General features: G+C 43.0%; 1 protein-coding gene across 2 annotated transcripts in view; it reads right to left on the reverse strand.

Moving 5' to 3' along the window:
* The window catches only part of CELF2 (CUGBP Elav-like family member 2), a 607,596-nt gene that overhangs the window by 580,402 nt on the left and 5,193 nt on the right, over positions 1 to 22,001 (reverse strand). The gene's annotated exons all lie outside the window — the stretch shown is intronic.

Raw genomic sequence — 22,001 nt, forward strand, 5'->3', positions numbered from 1 at the left:
CTGCCCAGGTCTTTTGAGTTTTGGCTGCAGCCTTACTTTGACAAACAATAGGGACAAACAGACCGGCTTTGCCTGCAGTCTGAAAGCACGCACATAGGGGCACCGCTAATTGCTCATCACAGAGCTGTTCCTGAACTATAAATCCTTGGCTGTATTAGTCAGAAAACACTATATATATATTTTTTTAACACTTTGCACAGATGAATACATTTGTTTTAAAAGCCGACCTCCTCCCTCTTCAAAGCAGAACTGAAGCTCATAAATCAGTGAGAACCCAAACACGGCTGAACTTCAAAACTAGACAGAGGGACTTCGTTGGAAAACCTGCGTCGACACTGTTCTCCCGAAAGTAAGGCTCAAGAGAGAAAGCCACTCTGACATTTCAAGAAATACAATTTATTCCAGATCAGGAAAGATAGTGGTAGGGCGGGGCCATAATGCAGTCAGAAAAACACACACACATCAGATGACATATTTATTATATTTATTCTGCCAGCATTGAAGACAGTTCAGAGTTTAACATAATGGCTTGTAATTTGAAACAGGCAAAAGAAATGGAAAACAGACAAACTAGGAGAAGAGGCAAGAAGGGATGAGTCAAACTTATTTCCTTCATTGGATGCAACCAAAGAACTTCTGGTCTCATCACTCATCTTCTGAGGCAATCAGGAGAAATGGCCAGCAACAAAGGAACATGAAGGATTTGTTGCAAATTTTATCTGTTCTTGACAAGACAGGCTATCTCAACAGGTCAAGATGGTCCCTCAAGAAATTGTTGACCCCTCTTTGAGAAGTCCAATCTCCAGTGTAAGACTGAGACTAGATGCTTCCTCCAGGCTTCCAGAATTTGCACAAAATGTCTCTGTGCAAAAAAAACCCCAGTGTCTTTTCCCCGAATCTCAGGCGAAAACATGAGAAAAATACAAAAGAAAGAAGATAAAAACATGGTGCCCCACAGCAGACACATCCACTTCTTTCCTTTTACTAACTTAAATACACACAAACACAGTTTTTGGTGGATTGGATGCTTGTGTGTTTTTCAGAAAACTGCCCACCAGATTTTTTTTTTTATAAAGCTGGTGCAAGAAGTCAGCAGTCGCAATATTGTTGTGGCACTGTCCAACAGGCACAAAACTCTCATTGACAGCAGGAGATATCTCCCTCTCTTACAGGTGAGGGTAAAAACATTGTCATTCCTCATCCCCATTCACAAAAACGACATGCAAAAATTTTCAACCCCACCACCTACAGAGATACTTCTTGGAACATGGCAATCCTCCACAAGATTTCTTGTGCATCCACTCCTCTATTTTTTTTATTCCAAAGCAGATGAGAGATTAGCTACACAATTAGGTGACAAAACATTTTTGCTCTGAACATATTCAAATGTCCAATGGCCACACAAGTCTGCCTTTGAATGGAGCCAATGCTTCTCTCCGAAGGAGCGATAATCAAAGAAAATCAAGCCAATTTAACATCTGCAGAGCTCAGAACCTATGAATGAGGATGACTGCAGAAATCCACCCTTCCTATTGATAAAGCCACCCGCTCTCTCCATCCTTCATGAAGCAGAATATACCACACAAAAGCTAGCAGTATGGAAGACACATTGGCAATTATATTCCCAAGGTCTGAGAACCTTTCCTCTCCAAAGGACCACCAAACCTCACTTGGAGATGCTTAAACAAGAACATCACAACATGTACAGAAATTTACAGATGAAACATAAACAGTAAGGAGACCAACAAAGCCCCTTTCTCCAAGGAATTCCAGTCTAAATTTCAAGAGTGATAGAATACAAGGATGGGAAGAAAAGAAAGGGCTAGCATAACAGCATAGGAATATGCAAATACACTGTCACTTCAATTGAGAGTTGTCATTTGTTTAGTCATTTAGTCATGTCCGACTCTTTGTGACCCCATGGACCAGAGCATGCCAGGCCCTCCTGTCTTCCACTGCCTCCCAGAGTTGGGTCAAATTCATGTTGGTTGCTTCAGTGACACTCTCCAACCATCTCGTCCTCTGTCATCCCCTTCTCCTCTTGCCTTCACACTTTCCCAACATCAGGGTCTTTTCCAAGGAGTCTTCTCTTCTCATGAGATGGCCGAAGTGTTGGAGCCTCAGCTTCAGGATCTGTCCTACCAGTGAGCATTCAGGGCTGATTTCTTTCAAAATAGATAGGTTTGTTCTTGCAATCCAGGGGACTCTCAAGAGTCTCCTCCAGCACCACAATTCAAAAGCATCAGTTCTTCGGTGGTCAGCTTTCTTTATGGTCCTGCTCTAGCCCAAGTTGTATTAGCCAAACCCTCCAAAACACCTGATTTAGCCAAAGTTAATTCAGGCATAAGCTTCATACCATGGGCTCTGAGTAAGGAAATCGTCTACGCTGATTCTGCATTCTCTTCCTAAAAGCAATAAAGCACAATGATCCTTTCTCATTATATTCCTTCATGATGAAATCAATTTTACCAGGCTTTTTGAGTTTAGCCAACAGCAGGGGAAGAAAGATCCTTTATTTAGAATAGATCTCAGCTATCTGTCTGAAGCATCTGCCCCGAGACACGATCAGAAGACAGACTCGTCAACCACCATAGATGGGCAAGGAAAGGCTTTTTCTATCCCAATAAGCCTGCATCCATGTGCATGCGGACAAGGCTTGTTTTTTCACAAACCAGTTGTTTCTATGAGTGTAGCCAATTTAATTATACATCCTTACTCTCTTTCATTGCCTTCGTAGATTTCCAAATATACTCCAAGTGGTCTGCCAATAACCATCGTAAGAAGAAAAAGGAGAAGGGGCAAGTATTGGATAGCTGAGAAAAACAACTCTCCAAAACTGATTTCTTTTTTTCTTAATTATTTGTTTTTATTTCCCAAGCAAATTGGGAAACAGTTAACAAAAGTTGACAAAGAAAACATATGCAAATACTTTAAACTCAATCCATCTTTGATTACTTAGTTCAGTTCCAGTAAAACATTCAGTAAAACAAAACTGATTCCTGATGTATCCCTATTTTCATTATACCGAAAACAAAAATGCAAAATCATGCCACACCCCAGCTTCAACAGCCTAATAACTTCTTGTTATCATTAGATTTTCTTCCTTAGAAAGTAACTGGCCCCTATTTGTCCAAAGTTCTCTGACTTTGGAGCAGGCACCCCCGTTTGGAGGAGGAAAGCGCACTCCTGCTTGCGAATGGGCGGTTGCGCAAGGGGGGGTGAAGGACGGAAGCACATGGCACGCACGGGAACACCTGTGTGAATAGTGAACGGTGGTTCGTGCCCATCTCTAGTCTTACTAACTCACTCTAAGACATTTGTATGAGAAATAATTTTTTAACAAATCTTTCCTTGCAGATTTGTAAACACTACTTCCTTTCTGCACACACACTGAGCAACCAATTGAACAGACCAACAGCAAGCAACTGATACCAATAGACTAAAGAGAGGGAAAGAAAGCTCTGCAGAAATCAAAGGCTGGGAGGAACGATTGGATACAGAGACAGTCATCCCCAATCAGAAAAGTCCCTCCTAATTATACAAACTCCGGGAGGCAGTGGAAGACAGGAGGGCCTGGCGTGCTCTGGTCCATGGGGTCACAAAGAGTCGGACATGACTAAATGACTAAATAACAACAAACAACAATCATACAAGCTACAGACAACATGTGAGATTGCAAACAAAACTCTAGTGCAAATTTTGTGTGGATTAGCGAGTAGAATAGTAATGTTTCGGGGTTGTTTTTCTTAAAAGATTCCTTCTTCTTCTTCTTCTGGCTTATTTTCCCATTACACCTAAACATTTAGATCAAATCAATAATTACAATTCTATACACCTAGTGTAATGTGCTCCTTTCTCTCTCAAGGCCTTTAGTGGGGGAAAATCAGAAAATGTAAGTAGGAAAACGACATTCTTTCTATTTTGATTTTGCATGCAGACCTTTCTTGGCTGTACAAAGCGTGCATCGACGAGGGGAGGAGAGACACAGAAGTAAAGGAAACGTGAAGGATACAAAGTGTGCCATAACTAAGCAATGCTCTGCTTTGCAAACATGACTGCAACAGTAGAAATGTTTTCATTGCCGTTCCTATTTGCGCACTGAGAACCCTCCAGGCTGGGCCTATATGTGCTCTGACTCTCACTTTTTGTCATATATCTCTCTTTTGTTAGATATCTCTTTTGCAACATACCGAAGGCAGCAGAAATTATTTATTGGAACAGCATGGAGACAATGAGGAGGTGGTGGACGTGGAGCACAGGAAACTAACGCCAACATCTAGATGTTTCACAACAGTCCTCTCGTTCCATGTTTGTTCCAGCTGCACCATGTGAGCTAAGTTCTCGTTAACAAGAGATGCTTATCTTACAGTAATAAAGCAATTGGATGGCCTGCAGAACCAAATTCATGGCTGGACATAAAGGCAGGCATTTTGAATGACTGCACTCATGAAGATGGAGGGGAAGAGCTCAGCTCAAACACTGGTCCACTTTGGACAAGCAGGTCAATATGCAGTGCCAGAAATCTTCTGTTCTCTCTCTCTCTCTCTCTCTCTCTCTCTCTCTCTGTGTGTGTGTGTGTGTGTGTGTGTGTGTGTGTGTGTGTGTGTGTATGTAAATGTTCTCCTCCTCTCGAGAATTTATTTCTCATTTTTCGGCCTCACTCTCGGGGCAGAATTTCTTTGGGTGGAGTTTTGGTTTATTTAGGTCTGAACCCCATCTTTCTCCTCAAGAGGGCTGAGGGTGGCTTACAATAGTGAAACGTACAAAAACTGGAAGTGTGGGGAGTCCCTCCCTCGGGCAGCAGTCGCTACGGGAAGCTAGCTTGAAGAGAACGGCCGTTGCCTGTTTGCAGAAAGACAGCCAAGATGGGGCTTACATATCTGGTCTCAAGTGGGAGGGAGTTCCAAAGTCTGGGAGCAGCCACAGAGAAGGCTCTCTCTCTCACGTCCAACCCCAGATGCACCTGTGAAGGTGGCAGAAGAGATTATCCCCTGATTAATTACCCAGGCAGGCTTGTCAAGAAAAATGTGTCCTTTCAGATAAGTTGTTCAGGGCTTTATACATTCAAACCAGCACTTTTGAATTGTACCGGGAAACAGAGAAGCAGCCGGGGGAGTTATAGGACTCCTGCAACCTGCTCTAATGAACAGTCTTGCAGTGGCATTTTGGACCTGCTGCAGTTTCCAAAAGCTTTCCAAAGGTAGCCTTGTGGAAAGCAGGTTAAATAATCCAAATGAGACGTAACTAAGGCATGCATCACTGTGACCAGGTCAGACATTTCCAGGAACTGACACAGCAGCTGCAGTAGTTTTAAGTGTGCAAATGCTCTCCTGGCTACCACTGAGACCCAGGCGTCTTGGCTGAGGAGCAAATCCAGAAGCACACCCTAGGCTGTGAACCTGTGTGTTCAGGGAGAGTGTAAGTACACCCATTACAGGCTGAAATCCTATTCCCTCACCTGCCTTTCAGGCAACCAGGAGCATCAGTGTCTTGTCTGGCTTAAGCTAGAGTTGATTCAGGCTAGAGATGGGCATGAACCGCCTGTTTGTTTATCAACCAGGTGTTTGACACTTCTCGGCCCCACCTCCTCTGTGAGGTGCCCACTCAGAGGTGGGTACCTCAACTTCTCTGCCCCGCCTCCTCTGGGCGCTGCCTCTGATTGGGCACCTGCTGGAGGAGGTGGGGCTGGGAAGCACCTAACACCTGTTTGGCCAACAAATGATCCAGCATGAACCAATGAACCAGCGATTCAGGCTGTGACTTACACTGGTAAGCCGAATCAGAATGAATCAGCTTTATGGCAGCTTGATTCACTGCCTATTTTATGATTCTGTTCTGATTACACAGAAATTGCAGATCGTTTCGGAGCCAGTGCCCACTGTGACCCTTCAACATGATGATGTTTGACCTGTGCCACCACGCACAGCCCTCTTTCCTTTGATTCTGCCCTCTGCCAATCCTTGGCTTTACTTTCAGGCTCCATCCTAAAGCTGGTGGGTTGCTTAAAGTGCTGCTCAGTCCCGGAGGAAAGCAACAGCTTCCCAAAATTCTCCATAACATACACACATATATACACATACTGTGGGAACATAGTGATAGTATTAGTATTCATTTATTTGATTAGTCATTTCAACCATATCAAAAAGCATACAAATCACACAGATCCAAAGTAAACAGCTAAAAAGAGATAAAATGCATTTCAATTGTAAAATATAAAACAACATGCATTTATTTTAATTGAGTGACTCACCCCTGCAGGGCACCCCTGTTTGATCAATGTGGAAACATAGTGGTTTGCTGTAGTTCATCACAGTTGTTTCTATTTCATATGAATGTGATCCTCTTTTTTTTGTCCATGCAGAGGTGATTTAGCGCTAAACTAGAATATCAATGCATAAAAGGTGATATAGCGCTAAACTTTGAAGTTAGTTTAATTTTTTTAAAAAAAACTTCGGAGTGACTTGGAGAAAGATCACAGGACTGAGTGTTCCCATTGTCCAAAATATCACACCCAGCTGAGTATATCACTAGAATACCACCAACAGCTGTGTCCCCTGTCCTTTTGGGGAAGGAAACAACACATGGGAAATAGTCTGTTTGAATTGTTCTGGCTTGGAAAAAAACTGCTCCTATTATTGCTTTTAGATAGTAGTATACAGTACAGTGGTGCCTCGCACAACGAGTGCCTCACACAACGATGAATTCACACAACGATGCCTTTTTCTGTCAAATTTGCTGCCTCACACAGCAATGTTTCCTATGGGGGATTTTCACACAACGATCTCCCTTTTCGCTCCTGTAAAAGTGTCTTACAACGTTTGGAAGCTGTTTTAAATGATTGCAATGGTTAGTCCACCTCCTGAAACCTATGCAAACTGATTTTGGTGTTGTTCTGACACTTCGTTAATTTATGATGATTTTTTGAATTTTCTCCATTGGAAACCATTGGATGGTCTGCCTAACATTCGTACCAATTGCTTCTGATCTGCATTGCTTCTTGCCAGTTTAATTCTAAGACAATATGTAAGTGCTGGCTTTCACCCAGCTAAATGGCTCTCCATTTGCTACATGCACATTATTGCAGGAAATCATCCGCAGTCAGGCTTTCCCGATTCTCACTTTACATTAGAGAGGAAAACAATCACATTGCCATTACAACTTCGATATAACTTTATTCCCTAAGGCAGCATTAAAAGCCCAGATTGCCGACGACACTCTCCTTTCTCCTCCAAAAGACTTGAGGTGCTTTCTGTCACCAAGAGCTCTGACGGAAAGGAATTACGTTTCTCTCCTTTGAGACAGGCATTTCCTGCATTAAAAAGACATTAACTCTCTCCAACATTTAAAACAGACAAGTCTCAGCGGGTCCAGCTGGGTGCCTTTCCCCTGAAACAAATAAAACCATTACGACTCACAGCTGCAGATAAACCAGAGATGGACAGGCTCCTGAACTACCTTCCTCATATTTAGAATATGTAAAGAGGAAAACGTGTACAATTGGAAGGTTCCAAGTTCAGAAAAGTGATTCTTGTGAACTACAATTCCCAGAATCCCCAGTTCCCTTCCTGTTTGGAATATTTGGGAAGTCCCAAACAGAAGTCACTTTCCCAAGCTCTGGGAACAATTATGTTAAAACACTGGTATCTTCACTCCATTGACCTATGAGATACTAGCCAAAATCCTGTTGCTTGGCTAGTAAACTGTACTAGAGTCATTTTATGAATCAGCAAGATCTGATGAGTCAACTCCTCCATAAGTTACATTCATTCAAACAAGCCTATTCTAACTGCAACCTACTTTAGCATTATAGATCGTAGCTGGAGTAGGCCCCTTTGAATCAATAGATCAAAAGGAAGAATTGATTCACCAAACCACCATTGATTCAGTGGGTCTACTCTAAAGCAGTTTACTAAGCAACAAGATTTTGGCCAATGATTGAAATGTAGTAGCAATCCAGAAGCAGAGTAGGCCCATTAAATCAATAGAACTTAAAGCTGACTCACTGACTGAATGGGACTACTCTAGCTGCAACTTACTACTGGAGATTTGCCAGCTAGATATCTGCTAATAGTAGAATTGTCCTGAATGCTAAGATTTGCTGGCACAAAAACTAGGAAAAAAGTGCAAAGATGGGAAAACAGGGAGAGGAATGAGGTTAAGCAAGATACAAGCCTTCTCTAGCACAGCAAATACTGACACTGCTGGCATAAGATTAGGTCAGCATATGGTTAGTCCTAACTAGTTATCAACCGGCTTGGACTGAAGGGAGTTTAGATTGAACAAAGCTTCAGGTGGCCAAGTTTCAGCTCAGTTGGCCTTTGATCATTTAGAATCCTCCCACTGGCCCAGTAAGATTACCATATTTTTCCATTTATAAGACACTGCTTTTTCCTAAAATCATTAGGGGTGTCTTATAAATGGAAGTAAGCTGAGGAGAGAACAAAACCGCACATACGTTGCTTCTGTAAACATGCTTCCTTCAATCCTAAACAAGGCTTAGCATCCAGTCAGGAGACTTAGCTTCCTCTAATCATGAGCCTTACGGAACTGACGTCAGCTGATGCTAAACAAACCAATTGGAACATACCTGGGGGGGGGGGGTGGAGCCTGTAGGCTCAGATGCAACAGGGACTTGTAATGTCCGAGTGTTCTGAGCCCAGAGGCTGAATCCTCAAAGCTACGTTTTTGTAATTTGGGGGTTAGAAAAGAGGGGGTGTCTTATAAACGGGGGTGTCTTATAAACGGAAAAATATGGTAGGTGGGAAGCTTAATAGAAAATAGAATTCCCTCATTAATTCTTGGGGTTGTGGGCCTAAAATGTACTACAAACAGCCGCTTGTGTATTTTTTTGTTTAGGAAAATGAGGCCAGAATTGTCCTTTCAAAGCATGTCAAAAGCATAACAGATGATCTTCAGTTTGGCTCCTTCCGCATGAGTCCTACGAGTAGTTTTCTGAACACAGAATGACTTGCCGAGCCCTCAAAACAAACAGAGATCCAGCATGTGGAAGATCAGTTGACCCATCACCGTGGCTATTTTAAGCACATGCTCAAAGATGGCAACAACTCTCTTCTGCCTTACTTAAGGACGAACCTCGTGTCAGGAGAAAAGCTGTTGAACTCAAGCCAAAGCTGTCTTTTCCCTTCCCGGTCACACAAAAAGAAAAGAAACAACCCAACACAACAGAAGAAGAAAACAAACCAGGGAGCAGTTCTTCACACGGGAGAACGACAAATCCTCCAAATCCTTTGGTGGAAAGTTCCCTGCATTGTCATCATTTCTATAGAAGTAGTCTATAGAGTATGTATTCTCATCTGGAGGTAAGCTTTACTCTATTCAGTGAGGGCTACACCCACTGGTTTTTTTTGGCTTACTCTCTAGGACTGCATTATAAAGTTTATTCACAAAACAAAAAAAGAAGCAGATCCCTGCCTGAAGGAGCTTGTGTATTTTTCAACAACAAAGGAAAGGGAAGAGGCACAGTGGATAAGTCTGGGAATCATAGAATCATAGAGTTGGAAGGGGTCTATAGCAGTGGTCCCCAGCCTTGGGCCTCCAGATGTTCTTGCCTAGGCTTCTGGGAGTTGACGTCTAACATCTGGAGACCCAAGGTTGGGGACCACTGGTCTATAGTGTCATTGAACCTAACCCCCTGCTCAATGCAGGAATCCAACTGAAAGCAGATCTGCCAGATGGTTCTCCAATTTTCTCTTGAATGCCTCCAGTGTTGGAGTGCTCACCACCTCCCAAGGTCATTGGTTCCATTGTTGTGCTGCTCTAGCAATTCAGAAGTTTTTTCCTGATATTCAGCCTAAATATGGCTTCCTGTAACTTGAGCCCATTATTACATGTCCTTCACTCTGTGATGGTCAAGATCCTGCCTTTCCTCTGTATGAGTGGGAAGACAATGCTTACCTAGTTAGATCTCTAGTCATTACATGCCTGTCATCACAGCTGACCCACTTGCTTAAAGGTTCCCCTTGACATTGAGTCCAGTCGTGTCCGACTCGAGGACACGGTGCTCATCTCCATTTCCAAGTCATAGAGCCAGCGTTTGTCCATAGACAGTTTCCATGGTCACGTGGCCAGTGCGACTTGACAGGGAATGCTGTAACCTTCCAACTGATGTGGTACCTATTTATCGACTCGCATTTACATGCTTTTGAACTGCTAGGTTGGCAGGAGCTGAGACAAGTGACGGGAGCTCCCTCCGTCACGTGGATTCGATCTTACGATGGCTGGTCTTCTGACCTTGCAGCCCAGAGGCTTCTGCAGTTTAACTCACAGAGCCACCATGTCCCAATAGACCCACTCGCTTATCTGTTCCTTTTGGGTTCAAATCACAGCTCTTGTGGAGGGGTAGCTCTTAGAGAAAATGTGAACATGTTCTGTGAACTTCTGTTACACATTCAGCACTGAAAAACTGTTAGATGCATCAGTGATTTGGGTATTTGGCTGAGGGACCAGAGGTTGGGAGTTCAATTCCCCCCTGTGCCTTCTTGACAGGGGCTGGACTTGATGATCCAGAGCGTCCCTTGGAACATCTCTGCAGTTCCAACATTATAAATGTGCTAACAATTGCTTTGTGTGAAGTAGTAAAAGTACAAGCATGGTTTTTCTGCATCCTTTTGTGTGCCTCTTCACGTCCTTGGGTTGTGTGTGTATCCATGTGCACAGAAATGTACTCTTACCTTCACCAAGAAATAATATATACGTTATGTGCAGAAACAGAATGGTCACAAACCGTATTTTGCACTAATTACAAAAAAACACAGTGAGAAAAACATCTGGCAACAATTTCATGTAGAGCTAAGATCCCTCAAGTGGGATAATCCTTCAGTTTCTGTCTCACTCGGTCAAGATGGCCAAATTCAACTACAATCTTGGCAACAGCCAGATTTATTTTTTTCTTGCACCCTTAAGTCCAACTACAGAGAACTTGGGAAAGTTACTCCCCCCCCCCAGCAAGCATTACTGGCAAGGACATTCAGAGCGGTATTGTCCAAAACAGTAACTTTTTGAAATTACTGAGGCTAAATTTTTTAACAAAAGTATTATCAAGCTATGGCTGCCGTTAGCTTTCAAACCAAAGACTTCGCTGCTCACAGTTCCTGCTCTCGGCCCATACTTTAAATCAGTTCTCCTCATAAAAATGACTTACATAAACATTATTACATACACTATGAGGCCAACAGTTTGCATAGTGAACAAAATTGCCATATTAGAATTACCAACACGAACTTCATTGGACTGAAATGTCAATAAAAAAATATATTATCAGTGTCCAAACTTGGAACTTACTCTGGGCCGACTCCAAACTGAGCAATTCCTTCAGCTTGCTTACTCCAGCTTATTATATCCGAAAAAGGGGAAAAGTTGAGATTCCTGTCTCTGTTTTCACATACAAGAACTTGAAGTAACTTTTTAAAATAGTCTCCCGCACAGAAGGCCCAATTTCTACTTGTCCTTCAAGGAAACACAATAGCTAGTTGGAGACACCCTCCATGCCACAGCCCTTCTTAATCTGCCCCATGTGGTACCTCAGTCCAGTCTATCTCAATGTATTCTATTTGTAGAGAATTGAAAAGGAAATATATAATAACCACGGGAGAGACCAGCTTATACAATGTTTGTTCCCGTACGATTATGGAAACGGGGAGTTTGAAGTGGCGGCATAAAATGTTGAAAGGAAAGTCAGCTGGTGACAAATGCAGAAAAAGGAGCCAAAAAAAAAAAAGAGAGAGAGAGAGAGAGATGAAGAATGAAGAAAGCAAAAACACAGCCAACTCTGAGCAACGGCAAAAGAGGGCCGCAAGGGTGTTGTCTTTCCAGAATGTCTGAGGCCGTCTGGCTTGGGGGGGAGGAAGCAAATACGGGGTGTCATGAAAGCAAGGAGTAGAGAAAGATGACAGATCACTATCTGATAATACTAAGACCATTAGTTGTTTAGTCATTAAGTCATGTCCGTGACCTCATGGACCAGAGCACGCCAGGCCCTCCTGTCTTCCACTGCCTCCCGGAGTTGGGTCAAACTCATGTTGGTTACTTCAATGACACTGTCCAACCATCTCATCCTCGGTCGTCCCCTTCTCCTCTTGCCTTCACTCTTTCCCAACATCAGGGTCTTTTCCAGGGAGTCTTCTCTTCTCATGAGATGGCCAAAGTATTGGATCCTCAGCTTCAGGATCTGTCCTTCCAGGGAGCACTCAGGGTTGATTTTCTTCAGAATAGATAGGTTTGATCTCCTTGCAGTCCAGGGGACTCTCAAGAGTCTCCTCCAGCACCACAATTCAAAAGCATCAATTCTTCGTCAGTCAGCCTTCTTTATGGTCCAGCTCTCACTTCCATACATCACTATTGGAAACTAAGACCATGCTCACCTCTTAAAGCGGAATGCTGGGCACTCCAAGACAGACAGAAAGATATCCTTCTTCCTGCTGTGTAGTTAAACTGCAGAATTCAATATCACTCTATTTAGTAATGGCTGCTAACCTGGGTAGGTTTTAAAAGGGACTAGATAAATTCATAGAGGTTGGGTTTCGCTTATAGCTACTGATCAGGAAGGCGATGTTATCCCCCCTAATATTAGAAGCCATATGTTTCTACATGTTAGGCCATGGGGAGTGCAAGAGAGGGTATGAGGTAGGAAGCTCCTCAAACAACTGGTTGCCCCTTTTGGGATCTGAAGGTTGGATCAGGTATGCCTCTAATCTGATCCAAAGTGAACCCTCTTACATTGTAAACAGATGAGGATAAGTAAAAAGTTTTTAGGTTATAACACTTTTAAGTGACCTGGCTCCATCCTATGGAAGTCTGGACTTTGTAATTTGGTGAGGTACTGAGCCATCTCTGCTGTTGTTCATGTGCCACAGCTCGCTAGCGGACAGAATTAATTCTAAGAACACAAACTGCAAATATTCCTTAGGATGGAATCATGACCATTGAAGTGGTATCAAATTAGATAGAACGGTGGCTCCGAAATGTGGTTCCCCAGATGTTCTTGGACTAAAATTGCCAGAAGACTTCCCCACTAGCTGCGCTGAGCAGAATATCTGAGAGTTGTCATCCAAGAACATCTAGGGACTAGACATGGGGACAAATGAAAAATAAATAAATCACGATATTCTTCTAAAATTGCTGATTTGTTAAATATTCGTCCCTTCATATTCGTGGGTTCCAGCGACCCCCACAAATATGAAGGGATGAATATTTCCCCATTTTTCTTCATTGAAGCCATCCGATGGCTTTTCCATTCTTTCTACTGGCCTGCCGATCAGCCACCCCTACAGCCTATCCCCACCCCCTTCCTCTCCCTACCTTAGCCCCCCCCCATCCCACTGACACCCTCTTACCATAATTGTCGCTGCCACTGCCAAGGTCTCCATTAGGAAAGGGAAACTGGCTGCCCTTTGCAAAGATGGCAGCTGCGGCTTCATTTAGGGTAGAGAAGGCAGGCTAAGGGAGACCAGGCTGCCCTTTGCAAAGATGGCAGCTGCAGTGTCCCTATTCTAAATGAAGCTGCAGCCGCCATCTTTGCAAAGGGCAGTCAGTGTCCCTTTCTACAAGCCATGGGTGCAGAGGTCAGTTGGAGACCTTGGCAGCAGTGGCGACGATTACAGTAAGGGGGTATCGGCGGGGGGTGGAGGGGAGGTGGCGGAGGCGGAGGCGTGGCGGTGGCAGCTGGGGGCAGGGGTGGGTGGCTTTTTTAGTAACCCCCCACAAATTGATGAATAAATTCGCTATTCGTCGGTTCATGGGGGCAACTTTGTGCTCCTGATGACTCAAGAAGCAGGATGACTAGTCGAAATCGTGAGTCGTCCCCATCTCTACTGAGGACCCTGTCTGGAAACCAGTGGGATATCAAACTATTGTCCTTGTGTAGTGTGGATGCACTATAACATGCTGTGGAACTGAGGTTGAGTTACTTTGTATTTTTTTTGTCTCAGTGTTTTCCTTTGGCTTAATCCATATCTTAAGAAAACACTGGTTCTTATTCATAGCAAGAAGAAATAGGAGAACTGCCTCCCCCCGTATAGTTCTAGGTTACAACCTCATCATTTCTGATCATTTTGCATGCTGGCCAACTCTTGGGGAAACGGAATCAAACAACATTTAGTGGGACATCAGGTTGTTGAGTCCTGGTTTAAACAACTGCTTGCTCACTGCCCCCATACACATGCTGCTCAAGACAAGAGTAACAAAGACCGAGAATATGCTTTGTACCAGCAGCCTCAGGAAATCACATTATATTGGCCAAATCAGTGTAGTAAATCACACTAGAGTAGGTCCACTAAATCAGTGGGGATTTGAGGAGCCAAGTCCTTTCTAAATCCCGTTGGTTCAAATGGGTCTACTCTAACTGCAGATTATTTTAGCATAGTAAATCACAATTAGAGTAGGATTATTTGAACCAATGGGACTTATGGAGGAAATGACTCATTATATCCCCATTGATTCCATGGGTCTACTTTAGTGTGATTTATTATGGCAGGCAACAGGATTTTGGCTTTTGAGATACAGTGCTGCCTCGCTTAATGATTGCCCCGCATTACGACGAATCCACTTTACGCTGGTCTAAACCAGTGGTTCTTAACCTTTGTTACTCAGATGCTTTTGAACTGCAACTCCCAGAAAGCCCAGTCAGCACAGTTGGTGGTGAGGGCTTCTGGGAGTTGCAGTCCAAAACTCCTGAGTTACCCAAGGTTAAGAACCAGTGGTCTAAACGATGGTCTAAATGGGGGATTTCGCTTTGCGATGATCGATTCCCTGCTTCAGGAACCGATTCTTTGCAAAACGATGTTTTTTAACAAGATGATTGGTGGTTTCAAAATGGCCACCGGGTGATTAAAATGGCTCCCCGCTGTGTTTAGGGACGGATTCCTCGCTATACAGGCAGCGAAAATGGCCGCCGTATGGAGGATCTTCGCTGGACGGTGAGTTTTTACCCCACTGGAACGCACTGAACAGGTTTCAATGCGTTTCAATGGGATTTTTATTTTCGCTTTACGATGTTTTTGCTTAACGGTGATTTTCCTGGAACGGATTATTGTCGTTAAGCGAGGCACCATTATAGTTCAGTCAAACTCAGGAAGATTGCCTATGCCATGGACAGGTAATGTGTGGTCCAAAAAGAGCACGTGGTCTCATGCTCCAGGGTGCCAAATCTGCCTCCGAAACCATGCTCCTGGAAGGTCCCAAGAGTAACGCTGTTTCTTTCATTCAAGGTGCACCTTATTTCACATCCCCAAAAGCTATTCCTTTAATGAAATGCAAAGTAAGGCATTTTGTATGCAATGGTCATGGTTTACCCCTGAATGATTACCTTGACCTACCTGATATGATCTTGGTTAGAAAAGATGGGCGAGATCCTAAGCAAAATATATCCATAGTACGGCAGTGTCTTACTTTCTCTACCTTACTGCTCCAGGGAGGAACGAGGGAAATTTTTTGTTGGGTTTGCATTTAAATACCAATGCACCCAATTCCCCAGAACTAAAACTCAAGATATATCGTGCACAGCTGTACCCCAGAGCTACTCATTTCCAAAAAACTATATTCTTAAGTCCCAACAATTGTAATAAGGCACCCAAAATGTAGACGCATGAGATGCATAATGCATATATTTCTTTGAAAAATGCACATATCAGAGAAAAATACACACAACATCGGTTTACCCTGTGTGAAAGAAAGAAAAACTGAAAAATGTGCACCAAGACCAGGCATTGTAAAAAGTCTACACAGAGCAATACAGTAACAGGATGGAATGAACTTGACATGCTGGTTAGAAGCGGACTTGACAAATTAGCTAGCCCAAGAGGCACACCCTGAATCAGATCACCATGTTTGCGTAAGAGTGGCAAACTTAAATGTGACCACAATCTCCTTGAAGTGGGAATGTTTACTTGAGAAACTCTTCAGGGCGACTTATTTAAGCCACCTAGAAAGTTTCATTGAAGGCTGGTCTATTAATCAAGTAAATTGAATAAATATACATTTTTAACTGGGTCAACTTCATTCCTTCTTCATGCCTTTGAGCAATTCCTCCCGTGTTTTCTAGGAGTCTCATACCACAGCATGCATCTGCATAATTCCTCCTGCTCTGAGAATCAAGAGCCACTTCTGGCTCCTCTCTCTCCTCTTGCTTACCTTTGGCCGATGGCATCCCAAAAACTTTAAATGTGCCCTGAATACACAGCTTCATAAAATAGCTTTCCCCTTTCCAATTCAAAGGTGTCCTTCAAGCACCTAAAGCTTTCACTGATTAATCTAGAGATTAAACCAATTAAAGCACACATTAAAAAAAATTGAAAGAACATCCCTTAAAGGGAAGTGTTCTAAATACATACCACAATTGCACCGTTTCTTATATTGCAGCTGTAATGATTTCTACCCTTCCAGATGTTCTTAGCCTATAGCTTTCATGTGATGTTGCTACGCCAGCCAAGGGTGAGAAGCTATGGCAGCTGGAGGCAGACTTACCTAGCTGGAAGGTCACCGATGGCCACCCCTGATTTAGCCAACATATAAATTATGTGTTGTAACACACTACTTCTTTTCAACACTACATTTTTCACTGGCTCTTTCCAGCTCTGTGCAGTTGGTTATCTCATTTAGCCACTGGGCTGGAACAGATCCCGTTTCTACTCCAACTTCCATCGCCGTTAGTGTAATATAGGTACTTCCATTTGCCAAGAGAGAAGGTATGAAGTGTGCATGGGTGACACACACAATATAGCCCAGGGTGGCTACTTTACACAGCACACTCCTCTAATTGAAGAGTACTATGTTTCACAGTAACATGTGGTGCTGGAGGAGGCTCTTGAGAGTCCCCTGGACTGCAAAGAGAACAAATCTATCCATTCTGAAGGAAATCAACCCTGAGTGCTCACTGGAAGGACAGATCCTGAAGCTGAGGCTCCAATACCTTGGCCATTTCATGAGAAGAGAGGGCTCCCTGGAAAAGATCCTGATGAACCCTCCCCTCTCCTTTTTCTCAAACAAACAAACAAACAAAAAACAAAAAAACCACCCTTGTTTTTAATAGGGACTTGTTTCCAGGGACTTGGATTTGGTACCAAAGACTCGGATTTGCGGCTCGGACCCCAAGACTTGCCAACATCCCTGAAGAGAACTAGAAAGAAAGAAAACCGGGCCTTTGTGAAGCTTGTTGTTAATGGCATGTGAGTTGCCCTGAGTAGACTCATACAGCTGGCAGTGTTCTCCGCCCAAATTCGTTCTTTGCTCTCTCCTTGGCCAGGTATTCATCTCTACACGTGAGCATCTACACAAGATTCTAATCCAGTGGATCTTAGATTGAGTCCTCAAAGACTGAGCCTTTCTGGCCCTTAAGTTCTTCAGAGGAAGCCCTACTTTCAGTCCCATTGTCATCATGGGCACATTTGACTGGGACACAGGAGAAAGCCCTCTCTGTGGCTGCTTCCAAATTCTGTGGAATGCTTTCTCTAAGAGGGTAGACTAGACCCTTCCCTTTTATCCTTTCACAAAGAGTTAACAATCTCCCTGTTTAGGCTAAGCTGTTAATAACTAAGATGGAGCCCCTCCTGAATTCATTACGTCTTTTGTCCATCTCCTCCTTCCCTTCCATGTTGGAGGCATTTGAGAGAAACGTGGATAACCATCTGTCAAATTGGCTTTGATTTGGATTCCTGCATTAAGCAAAGGGTTGGACTTCTAACTCAATTATTCTATTATTGTGTTTCTAAGGTTTTTTAATGTTTTAGAATTAGTCAAATTGCTTTTTAATATGTTTTTAGTATGACTTTTTAATCACTGTGCGCCACCTTGGGGCCTCTCATCAGGAGAAAGGCGGACTAGAAATAAAACAATAAAATAGTAAGTAAATGTCAGACTTCCAATCCCGGACCGTCCTATCAGCATGGTTATGATTGCAAGGAGTTGTCATTCAACGATATTTAGAGTCTCAACTTTTGAAAACTATTGCTCGAGCTATTTCACTCACACACTTCACTCATAGTGCTGAATCACGGATTTTTATTTTTACTGTATTTTTCCATCTATACGATGCTACTTTTTCCTAAAATCATTGCCCTAAAAATTGAGGGGCTTCTGTTACACGCAAGTAAGTTGAGATAGCTGAGGAGAGAACAAAACGGCACATAACTTGCCTCTGTAAACAGGCTTCCTTCAGCCACGAGGCTTAGTTTCCTACAGTCAGAAGACTTAGCTTCCTCCAATCACGAGCCTTATGGAACTGACGTGAGCTGATCCTGAACAAACCAATTGGAACACATTTCCTTCATGATTCAAAAGAGACAAAATGGCTGACGTTCTGAGCCCAGAGGCTGAATCCTCAAAGCTAAGTTTTCTTAATTAGAAAATGGTGTGCGGCGGGGCGTCTTATAAATGGGGGTGTGTTATAAATGAAAAAATACGGTATTTTGGTATCTTCTACTTTTCCAATGGCCTGCCAACAAAATACAAACCCCTCTTTCTACTCCTCATGAAGAACACAAGATGATCACAGTTCACTGCCATACCTTTGGCAAACTGAAGACCACCATTCTCACCAAAGGGCAGAAACAGACATTATAGATAACCCACCAGTAGAAGAAGCAAATATCCAATGAATGATGGCATGTGATTGCCACTGCAGGAATACTTCTCACCTCCTGGAATGTGCAAATTACCAGATTAAGAAGTCTTCAAACACATGCTTTCAGCTGCAGTTATCAGCTATCTACAACATCTGTTTCTACATCTGTACTATTAGCCTAGAATGCAACATTGGTTGCCCTAAAAGTACCTCATTTGTGGATATGATCTTCATGCTAATAAGAACCTGTGAGTGGATGACGGCCCCAAACAGAACTCAAATTATTAGTGTCAAAAGAGCTGTTGTTGACAAATTGCTCAATAGATCTGTCACCCTTCAATGTGGGTTCACTTCCATGCAAATTAAATGCATGAACTGCAAGGAACAGTTCAACAATTGTTAATCCGTAACCCTCTTTAGAAAGCAAATTGTGAGCTCATTCCAACTTCCTGCACAAGTTTGGCTCCTTTTGTCTCACTATCAGGTTTTGACAGAAATGTCCTTCTAGAGGCCCTTTGGAACTTTCCTCAAATAGGTCAACAAAAGATTTTTAATATAATGGAAACAACTTGCTCTTGAGTGGTTGGGGGAAAAGAAGACGGTAGAAGATACAACTTCAGTGATATCAACATTTTTAGAAACTTCTGAGTGATCTGTCCTACTATACTTCTCCAGTACAAAAATGAACAGCCTCAAGAAAAGAAGACCGAGGGGAAATAGCATAGCACTTCTCAAATATTTGAAAGGTAGTCATACAGAGGAGGGGCAGGATCTGTTCTCGGTCATCCCAGAGACAAGTAATAATGGGCTCAAGTTATAGAAAGCCAGATTTAGACTGAATATTGGGGGGAAATTCTTAACTGCTAGAGCAGTACAAAAATGGAAACAATCACCTTAGGAGTTGGTGAGTGCTGGAAGTATTAAAAAGAAAACTGGACAGCCATTGGTCAGATCTGCTTTCATATGGATTCCTGCCTTGAGCAGGGGGTTGGACTTGATGGCCTCATAGGCCCCTTCCAACTCAATTATTCTATAGTTCCATGAATGGGGGATTATCAAAATAATTAGAGAGGCTAATAGAAGCAAGTCGTTTCAGACAAGAAACTGCCCTTCACGGGTTAGCATGTTGCTAGCAAAAACAATAGAGACACTGAGCTCCTCTTGTGTAATGCAAGAAAACAAGTATCCTTCCTTGCAAGGGGATCACCACTCTCTGTTATGCATGACAACATGGCCATGGAGAGAAGGTGGGTGAAGAGTTGGTCAACATTGCCTTCGTATTACTGATAAAGACAGAGGGGAGGGCAGAGCAGCTACTGTTGTACCTGTTATGAGTCCCTATGGGGAGAAATGTAAAGGTAAAGGTTCCCCTTGACATTTAGTCAGTCATGTCTGACTCTAGGGTGCAGTGCTCATCCGTGTTTCCAAGCTGTAGAGCCAGCATTTGTCCGAAGACAGTTTCCATTGCCACGTGGCCAGCACAACTTAGACCCGGAACACTGTTTACCTTCCCACTGAGATGGTCTCTATTTATCTACTTGCATTTACATGCTTTCGAACTGCTAGGTTGGCAGGAGCTGGGATGAGCGATGGGAGCTCACTCCATCACATGGATTCAATCTTACGACTGCTGGTCTTCTGACCATGCAGCACAAAGGTTTCTGCAATTTAGCCCGCAGCGCCACCACATCCCACCATGGGGAGAAAAGCAGCATATAAATAAATAATAAATAAATAAAATGCGTAGGAGTGCCCTCCCGGCCCCGTGTCAGCAGGACAACCCTGCTGCTTTTCAGCCAGCTATTTCAATAAGCTCTGGACCCAACAGGGTCCTCAGAGCAAAGTCACTCTGGGAGAGCTGTAGACCAGCAGATAAGCTCCCGCTCACTCCAGTGGCAGGAGGTTCCAGCAGCAGGCAGTGCGTGCCCGCAGAGCCAACCCCCTCTCCCCTTGTGTTTTGCTGCCTAAAAGCCACCGCTTTGCTTGAGCTGATTTCAGGGTCAACCATGATCTCTCCTACTTCATGAAGCCGTTGTGTGGATACACTCCGGGCAGGAGTACAAAAACAGTTTTAAATGCCACATGTAGAAAGGCTTTTTAAAAAGAAGAAGAAGAAGAAATAGCCATCTGGAAAATAGCCATACAAACATAAAAAACAACATTTTTTTCTAGTTGTGATAAGGGAATTTTGCACCTGTTTCATGTTCCAGGGAAGGTATGACTCAGTTCATGGGGAAGGAAGCCTCACCCCTCGACACAAAACAAACCCAAACATATTTGTGCTGAGAAGCCTCCTGTTCTTCTCCTCCCGTTCTTCCTAAGCAGAGCATAACCTGATAGAGTAGGATCCAGTCCCTTAGAAAAAATAAATTAAAAACTTTTATATATTCTCAGTAAGCTTCCCAGAATAGCACGTCTATTCTAACACGTGGCACATATACATTGTTGCCTAGCATCATGAGGTTGGAGATGACCTGTTTAAATCACCGGATAAAAATGCTCCCAAGCTGTATTTCAAACTTGCAGCACAAAAATAAATACCCTTTCGCGTGTCGTCTTCTGTAGCTGTCATTGTTTCCGAACGCTGTATTTCCAATTATGACCAGGATCGGGAACCAAACAGCCAAGCTGAGTTTGGAAGAGAGAACACACTTTTTGGAAACAAGATCGTCACTCGCTTTATGGGCTTTTTTTTTTTTAACATTTCTTTTGTGATTTTACCAGCAGGATGGGGTGGGTGTTAGCAGTTAAAAAAACAAGTCAGGTGAAAGAGAACTACACGGCTAGTTTTTCAATTTCTTGTGGCTGTTCAAAGATACAAGGCCACAGTTAGAAAAATAATTAGGAGCCTTACAGAATTTATTTAATAGAGCCAATGGACTTTATAGAACAGCCATGGCTCCAAGGATGGCTAGAGAGCTCAGAGATTTAGGCACCTGGTTGGGAGTTCGATTCCCCACTGGGCCTCTTGCAAAGTGAGCCAGCCAGTGTGGCCTTGGGCCAGCTGCACAGTCCCAGGGCAGCCGTGGAAGAAGGGAATGGCAAACCACTTCTGAGTATTCTCTGCCTGGAAAACGCTGGAAAGGGTTGAAAGACATCAGAACTGACTTCAAACCTATTATTATTATTATTGCTTTGAAGCGAGAATCTAAAAAGCCAGGTTCAAGGGGTTAGATGGGGACTGATCTGTCATGTCCATTTCCCCAAACTTCCTTTTCCTGTTTTCATGGATATCTGAAACTGGTGCCATGTAGACTTTTTTTAAAGAAGGAAAGAAAGTATGTATTTTATTTATTTATTTATTTATTTATTTATTTATTTATTTATTTATTTATTTATTTATTTATTTATTTATTTGGTGCATAAACACATTTTCCCCCATAAAGGAACACATTAGTAGATAGATGCACACTCCCATTGAGCGAAA

This window comes from Pogona vitticeps, chromosome 5 (genome assembly GCF_051106095.1).
Source record: "Pogona vitticeps strain Pit_001003342236 chromosome 5, PviZW2.1, whole genome shotgun sequence".
Taxonomy (NCBI): domain Eukaryota; kingdom Metazoa; phylum Chordata; class Lepidosauria; order Squamata; family Agamidae; genus Pogona; species Pogona vitticeps.